We start from the raw sequence: 8,833 nt of genomic DNA, 5'->3' as shown, positions 1-8,833 counted from the left end.
TTGAAATTTATTCGGAACCGCACAGGGAGCCAGTGGAGAGAGGCCAGAATCGGGGGGATGTGGTCCCTTTTCGGGTGCCCGTCAGGAGTCACGCTGCGGCGTTTTGGACCAGTTGCAGGTGGGACAGGGAAGATTGGCTGATGCCAGTGTAAAGGGAGTTGCAGTAATCGAGGCAGGAGGAAATAAATGTGTGGATGATCTTTTCGAGGTCATCAAACTGGAGGAATTGTTTTATTTTAGCTATCGTCCGGAAGCTAGCTTTTACCACGGCATTGACTTGTTTCTCAAATTTCACTGCCGAGTCAAATATCACGCCAAGGTTTTTGACGTGAGGTTTGAGTAATGGGGTAAGGTTCCAAGGCTGCCTTGCATCATTTTGATTGAGTCCGAGGGGCCGAGAAGGAAGAACTTTGACTTACTCTTGTTTAGTTGGAGGAAGTTCTGGGCCATCCAACATTTTATATCCTCGAGGCAGTGGATAAGGTTAAGTAGATTTGATCGGTTGTTGGGCTTCAGGGGAAGATGGAGTTGTGTATCTTCTGCATAGCAATGGAAGGAAATGCCGTGCCTTTGAATGATTTGGCCCAAGGGGAGCATATTCAGGGAGAAGAGAATGGGGCCAAAGATGGAACCTTGTGGAACCCCACAGCAGAGATTAGCTGGGGAAGAGAAAGAGTTTCCTATGTTAGTAGAGAAACTCCTGCCTTTGAGTGCCATCAATACCAACCCCGTACCGGAGATGGTCAATTAGGATGGTGTGGTCGATAGTATCAAATGCTGCACTGAGGTCGAGAAGGAGCAGAATTGCACAGTCGCCGGAGTCAACGGTGAGAAGTAGGTCATTATGTACCTTGTACAAGGCAGACTCTGTGCTGTGGTGGACCCTGATTGGAAAGTTTCCAAGATAGTATTTTGGTGAAGGTAAGGCATAAGTTGACTTAAAATTACCTTTTCAAGGGCTTTTGAAAGGAAAGGCAGTTTTGAAATGGGTCTGTAGTTGCTTGGCAAAGTGGGGTCGAGGTTAGGTTTTTCAGGAGGGGCTGGACCACTGCGTGCTTGAAACAGGTAGGAACAGTGCCAGTGGCCAGAGAACTGTTGAAGATGGCGAGGATGCTGGGACCGGCCATTGCAATGACATCCTTCAGAAGGGCAGAGGGGACAACGTTGAGGGGGCAGGAAGTAGGTTTCATGGTGGTGACCAGTTTTACTAGGGAGGGTAGAGTAACGGGTTGGAAACAGTTTAATTTTGAAGAACAGACCAATGAGACAGCCAGGTCACGGGTGGGAGGGGAAATAATCGATCTGATGTTCTTAACTTTGCTGGTGAAAAATGTAGTAAATTCCTCGCACTTAGCAGGGGACCCAGTTAAGCTGGTGCTGGGGGCAGGACGTATGATAGAGGTGATGGTACTAAAAATACCTTGGAGTTATGAGCGTTTTTGGAAATAAGGGCGGAAAAGTATTTTGTTCTTGAAGATTTTACTGCTTCCTGGTATTTGTGAAGATTGTTTTTCAGACGTTTGAAGCTTAGGAAATTTGAAGCTTATCAGATTTGTACTTTCGTTCTGATTTTCTGCACTCTCTTCTTAGGGCTCTAGAGGTGTCATTGAGCCATGGCCAGCCTTTAGGCTTTGGCTTTTTCATTTTCAGAGGAGCAACAGAATTCAGGATGGAAGACCAAGTAATACTGAATAAAGAATAAAGTTGGTTCTGAGGGAGGGGAGATGCCTCAATAGTGCAGATGTCGGGGGCGGCTGTGAGAGCCTCAGAGAACTTACCGGCAGTCGAGGAGTTTACGTAGCGGGAGTAGCGAGAAGGGAGATGGAATTTTGAGGGAGAGAAAGGCAGAGATGTATCGAATATAATTGCACTATGATCAGACAGACAGGCATCAATAATTTCTGTATTACATGTTGGGAGACCAGACGAAAGCACTAGGTCTAGTGTATGGCCAAGCTTGTGAGTGGGTCCAGTGGTGAGTAGAGTCAGATTGAAGGATTCAACCCGGTTCATAAATTCACTCACAAGAGGCTTCGTGGGACAGCAGACATGAATGTTAAAGTCACCAAGAATCAGGACCCGGTCAAATTTGGGCAACAAGCTAGCGACAAGCTAACAGGGACTGCATGTGAGTTGTGGTCCGGTAGCGGCTCCCACGCCAGCGTGCGGAGGTTCAGGGAGACCACACCGCTGCGTTTCACAGATGGCCTGGCGGGAGCCCACGGGCTGCCAGACCAGGGACCTGGAATATCGACCGGAGAGAGGCATACATGGGCTCGATGGACCGCCGATGGATGGAGTGGTAGGGCCGACCTGATCCGTCCTCACAGCGCTGGGCAAGGTAAGCTGATGTTAAACGGGCGTGGGCGAGGTTCTTCAACCTTACCAGGGCACCCGCGCGTTCACTCCTCCTCCTGGCTCAGCGCGTGTGGTGGCTGCCGCAAGGCCAAACCCATACATCCATCGGGAGCCGAACGAGGAGCGAACGGTAGGGGCTCAGTGATCAGTAGGAATTCCAATCCACATGCGGTGAAGAAGTAATTGAGGAGGAAGGTTTTGGTCAGCATGCATCTCGCGTTGATCAGGGCCACTTTTGCAGGGAAGCCTTGTCCGGGGCTCAGTCGGGGGCTCAGTCGGGGGCCCAGTCGGGGGCTCAGTCGGGGGCTCAGTCGGGGGCCCAGTCCAGGGCTCAGTCATGGGCTCAGTCGGGGGCCCAGTCCAGGGCTCAGTTGGGGGCTCAGTCGGGGGCCCAGTCCGGGGCTCAGTCCGGGGCTCAGTCGGGGGCTCAGTCCGGGGCCCAGTCCAGGGTCTTGTCCGGGGCCTCGGATGAAGACCTCGATGACAGAGGCTCGGCTCTGACCGGGGCTTCGTCCGGGGCTCAGTCCGTGGCCTTGTCCGGGCCTTGGCCGGGGCCTCGGGTGAAGACCTCAATGACCGAGGCTTGGATATCCAATTGTGTTTGCCATTTGTAAGCCAGCTTTGGCTGCAGGCCATATGAACGGTAGAGGTTACCTTGTTTGGAGCTTTGTCCAGACGGGATAAATTCTAGGAGCAGGATTAGGCCATTTGGCCCATCAAGTTTATTCCACCACTCAATCATGGCTGATCTACCATTCCCTTTGAACCCCATTCTCCTGACTCCCCATAACCTCTGACACCCTTACTAATCAAGATTCTATCAATCTCTGCCATAAAAATATCCATTACTTGGCCTCCACAGCTACCTGTGGCAATTCATTTCACAGATTCACCACTCTCTCACTAAAGAAATTCCGCCTCATCTCCTTTTTAATGGTGTCCTTTTATTCTGAGGATATGGCCTTTGGTCTGAGACTCTCCAATTAGTGGAAACATCCTCTCCACGTTCAGGCCTTTCACTGTTCAATGAATTTCAATGAGGTCCCCCCCTCGTCATTCTAAACTCCAGCGAGTACAAGCCCAGTGCCATCAAAAGTAAAAAGGAAAGGTAAAAAAATGGGCTGTTGAATGGGTAATAGACATGGGCAGGATTTCTGTTCTGATCAGAGCTTAGCGATCTGATGTAGCTCTTTCAATTTCCACTTAAGGTGGGTGACTGATGATTAGATTTAAATCTACCACAAAGAAACCAATGGGATTTTCTAATTGATTTTCAGAGTGTCGGCATAAAAGTCCTATCAGAACAATCCTATGTGGTTTAAAGATAGCATGAGTGACACTGGTAGAGGGAGGTACAATTTATATCTTATCTAATAATTTGACATCCATTAGATTGCAATATATTATTACTCTGCCGAAATAAATCCCTTCGCAAAAGCCTTCCCATCTGGTAATATCAATATCTATATTAAATTTCTTGTGTGTCATATTTGATGGTTTATCCACAGTATAAGCCGCCTGTCATCTATTGACACAGGAAAAATTGTGTTTGAAGATGATGATTTACATCACGTACAGTATCTCAGCATTGTCAATGAGCTTATCATTATCGCTGAAGGCAAAATATCTGATAGAGAAAACAATAAAATAGAAAGTTTAATTATGGTTTTCATTGAATGATTTATGTTTAAGCAGATAACCAAGCTTTTGTCTCATGGATTGTTAATTCTTTGAGAACTAACAACATTAATAAAATGCACTAGGAATGGACGATTACATCAATTTTTACTCTTTTTTTTTCCCTCTCAAAGTCCATGATGTGGAATCAAAATGTCGCTGATCCTGAGTTTGCTCCAGCCAAGGCAAAGGTGGCTGTGGTGCTTTCACAGAAGAAGAGCAAGAACTTTCGTCATTTTGAATTATGTTCCATGACAGTCCATGATCATTGTTATGATCACAATGCTGCTTCCTCTTGCACTTATGATCTGCAGGATGGCAGTATCCGCGTGACGGGTGGCTCCTCCTCACTCCTCCCTCTGCCCGCAATTAGCAAACTGCGTCCTAACACTAAGGTCCATTCACATTCAATCAGAATGGTTGGCAGCTCCCTGAGTTACTCAGCGCGTTCACAAACTCTTTGTAGTCGGGTTATCAAGCAGTGTATGGGTGGATAGCTTTTTGAAGGCAATTTGACACTGACATTTCGAGAGAAATTTGAAGCAGTCCCTAACTAGGGCATTTATTTTGTTCTGTGGGATGGTATAATAGAGAGGGCAAGGATTATAATAATATTTCAGCAAGGTGCATTTAAATCTTTATTGGGTAATAACGAGGATCGCACACCAGTTCACCACTTAAAAACAGCTGTTCCCTCCTCATTTCCCTTGATGTGACCATTGATTTCCTCTTTCTCTTACTATCTCTCCGTTACTATTACTTGGGCAAAAAGGTGTAATGCAACACCATCACCTGCAAGTTACATTCAAATGCTGTTCTTATATGAGACATATAATTATTCGTTCATCATCACTGATACTAAATTCTGGAACACTTTATTCATTTTAGTTTATTAGTTTATGAGCTTATTGTCAAATGTAGCGAGGTACAGTGAAAAGCTTTTGTTGCATGCTAACCAGTCAGCAGAAAGACAATACATTATTCCAATCGATCATTTGTAGTGTGTAGATTTACATGATAACGGAATAACGTTTTGCATTCTCATAGCTCCACTGATCTGGATACAATTCCAACCTCCAGTGTTATCTTTCTACTGTTCTCTTTGGGTTCCTGAGGCTGCCTCCCTTTCCCTTTTCCTCCCACTTCCAAAGATATTCTGGTTGTAAGGAGAATCAACTGCTGTAAATTCCCCTCAAGTAGGTGATTATTGGAAACCTGCTGGTGGCTGGGGAGATGGGGGAAATATCAATAGGCATGCATGAGTTATAGGTTATAGGAAGGTGCATAAGGGAAAGGAATGAATGAGATTGCATTGAGAGACCGAATGGATTTGTTGAGTCAAATGGCCTTCTTTTTAATTTGCATTTTCTCTGTAGCTGTAACATATATTCTGTATTCTGTATCCTTTCTCTATTTGCACTATGTGTAGTACTCAGGTTTGGTGTGTTACTTTTGTGTTATAGTCATACAGAATGGAGACAGGCTCTTTGGCCCAACTTGCCCATGCCAACCAAAATGTCCCAATCTCACAAGTCTCATCTGCCTGTGTTTTGCCATCCCCCGAAGCCTTTCCAAACCATGAACTTGTCCAAATGATTTTTAAACGTTGTGATAGTACCGTGCTCAGGGATGCTGCCCGACCTGCTGAGTTACTCCAGAGCTTAGCGTCATCTTTTTGTAAACCAGCATCTGCGGTTCATTATGTTCCGTATTGGGAGCAGCCTTGTTGAGGTGAAGTGCCTTGGTAGGTAAAGTGCGAGTCTTTGGCTCGAGAGTCTTTGGCTTTGTCTACTGAAATAATGGCAGGCAAGTTTCTGCAGTTTGACTCTTGCAGGATGTTGGAAGTCAGGATCACTGCTTGTGCCTCTGACAACTACACCTGTGGAAATTGTATCCAGGTGCAGCTCCGAAGGACTATGTTAGGAAACTGGAGCAGCAGCTGGGTGACCTCAGGATCATCTGGGAAAATATGAGCTTCCTGGACAGGATCTATAATTACATTGTTACACCAAGGATACTAGAAGGTAGGTGACTTAGAGGTGCGGACAGGAGATTCTGTGGCAACAGGCGAGACTCGAGGATGGTTGTTGCCAGGGTCCAAGACGATTCGGACCAATTGCTGAGCATCCTCAAGGGGGAAGGGGAGCAGCTGGAGATTGGTTGTGCATGTCGACACAAACAACGTCGGGAAGAAGAGGAAGGAGGTTCTGCAACGTGAGTTTAGAGATTTAGGTAGAAGGCTGAAACACAGGACCTCTAAGGTGGTTTTCTCTGGTTTGTTTCCAGTACCTCGTGCTGGTGAGGGCAGGAACAGGGTGATAGGGGATCTGAATGTCTGAATGTAGGGGTTTCGATGTATAGACTAATGGGATCTCATCTGGGGTAGGAGTGACCTGCACAAAAGGGATGGTTGCACCTTAACTGGATGGGGACCAACATTCTGGCAGGCAGGTTTGCTAGTGCTACACGGGTGGGTCTAAACTAAATAATGTGGGGGGGGGGAGGTGTTGACAAAGTGGAAGTATACGGATGGAGTTAAAGGGATAGAGAAAGTTACGAAATACACCCGAATTAATGGGACGGAAAGTTCAAGAAGGGATAAGAGAGTAAAGTCAGGTGAAATAGGAACAGGTGTGAGAATGGAGGTGAATATCAAATTAAAAGTGTTATATATGAATGCACGAAGTATAAGCAAATACATTGGATGAGCTTGGGGCTCAGAGATTGGTAGGTATGATGTTGTGGGAATTACAGAGACATGGCTACAAGAGGATCAGAGCTGGGAACTAAAGATTCAGGGTTATACATCTATCGAAAAGACAGACAGGTGGGCAGCGGGGGTGGGGTAGCTCTGTTGGTAAGGAATGAAATTCAGTCCTTTGCGAATCAGAAGATGTAGATTCATTGTGTTCAGGGCAAAAAGACCCTAATGGGTGTTATCTAAGGCCCACAAAAAAGTAGCCTGGATGTAGGGCGCAAGTTGCATCAGGAGTTAAAATTGGCATGCAACAAAGGTAATGCTATGGTGATTAAGGGTAATTTCAATATGCAGTAGACTGGGTAAATCAGGTTGGTTCTGGACCTCAAGAAAGGGAGTTTGTAGAGTGCCTCCAAGCTGGATTCGTAGAGCAGCTTGTACTGGAGCCTACCAGAGAGAAGGCAATTCTGGATTTAGTGTTGTGCAATGAACTAGATTTGATGAGGGAACTCAAGGTAAAGGAACCATTAGGAGGAAGTGACCATAATATGATAAGTTTTAATCTGCAATTTGAGAGTAAGATGGTAAAATCAGAAGGGTCAGTATGGCAGCTGAACAAAGGGGACAATGGAGGAGCTGGCCAAAGTTGACTGGAAAGGGATCCTAGCAGGGTTGACAGTGGAAGAGCAATGGTAGGAATTTCTGGGAATAATCCAGAAGATGCAGGATCATTTCATTCCACAGAGGAGGAAAGATTCTAAGGGGAGTAAGAGGCAACAGTGGCTGATATGGGAAGTCAAGGACATTATAAAAATAAATGAGAAGACGTATAACATAGCAAAGATGAGCAGGAAGACAAAGGCTTAGGAAACTTTTAATACAACAGAAGGTAACTAAAAGGGCAATAAGGTGAGAAAAGATGTACAAAGGTAAGGTAGCCAAGAATATAAAGTTGGATAGTAAAAGGTGACACGTGAAAAGGAAAAGATTAGATAAGACGTTTGAAGACAGAAACAGGTAAATTTGTTATGGGGAAGAAGAAATGGCAGATGAGTTGAACAGGTACTTTGGTTCTATCTTCACTAAGGAAGACACAAACAATCTCCTAGATGTACTAGGGGACAGAGGACCGAGGGTGCAGACGAACTGAAGGAAATTCACATTAGTCAGGAAATGGTGTTGGGACTGAATGGGACTGATGGGACTGAAGGCTGATCAATCCCCAGGGCCGGATGGTCTGCATCCCTGGGTACTCAAGGAGGTGGCTCTAGAAATCGTGAATGCATTGGTGATCATTTTCAAATGTTCTATAGATTCTGGATGAGTTCCGGTGGATTGGAGGGTAGCTAATGTTATCCCACTTTTTAAGAAAGAAGGGAGAGGGAGAGCAGGGAATTATAAACCAGTTAGTCTGTGGGGAAGAAGCTGGAGTCAATTATTAAAGATGTAATAGAGGCAAATTTGGATGGCAGCAACAGGATCGGTCCAAGCCAGCATGGATTTATGAAGGAGAATTCTTGCTTGACTAATTTTCTGGGATTTTTTGAGGATGCACTAAGTAAAATGGATAAGGGAGAGCCAGTGGGTGTAGTGTATCTGGAATTTCAGAAAGCCTTTTATACGTATGGTCCCACAGGAGATTGGTTGGCAAAATTAGAGCACATGGTATTGGGGGTAGGGTATTGACATGGATAGAAAATTGGTTGGCAGGACAGGAAACAGAATTAACGGTTCCCTTTCAGAATGACAGGTAGTGACTAGTGAGGTGTCACAAGGCTCGGTACTGGGACCATAACTATTCACAATATATACTGTATTAATGATTTAGATGAAGGAATTAAAAGTAACATTAGTTAATTTTCAGATGACACAAAGCTGGGTGGCAGTGTGAACTGTGAAGAGGATGCTATGAGGATGCAGGGTGACTTTGATAGGTTGGGTGAGTGGGTAGATTCATGGCAGATGTAGTATAATGTGGATACATGTGAGGTTATCCAATTTGGTGGCAAGAACAAGAAGGCAGATTATTATCTGAATGGTATCAGATTAGGAAAAGGGAAAGTGCAACAAGACCTGGATGTCTTCAGTCACTGTAAGTAA

At 45.3% G+C, this 8,833-nt stretch overlaps 1 long non-coding RNA gene across 1 annotated transcript; it reads left to right on the top strand.

The window, feature by feature from the left end:
• The first annotated feature begins 329 nt into the window (after positions 1 to 329).
• LOC116971390 lies at positions 330 to 8,493 on the top strand. Its single transcript, XR_004411493.1, has 3 exons — positions 330 to 339; positions 4,656 to 4,659; positions 8,293 to 8,493. It is a non-coding gene; the product is annotated as an uncharacterized LOC116971390 (long non-coding RNA).
• The last annotated feature ends 340 nt before the right edge of the window (positions 8,494 to 8,833 follow it).

This window comes from Amblyraja radiata, chromosome 1 (genome assembly GCF_010909765.2).
Source record: "Amblyraja radiata isolate CabotCenter1 chromosome 1, sAmbRad1.1.pri, whole genome shotgun sequence".
NCBI classification, from domain to species: domain Eukaryota; kingdom Metazoa; phylum Chordata; class Chondrichthyes; order Rajiformes; family Rajidae; genus Amblyraja; species Amblyraja radiata.
The sequence above is the reverse complement of the archived record's forward strand: the minus strand, read 5'-3'. Positions and strand labels throughout refer to the sequence as shown.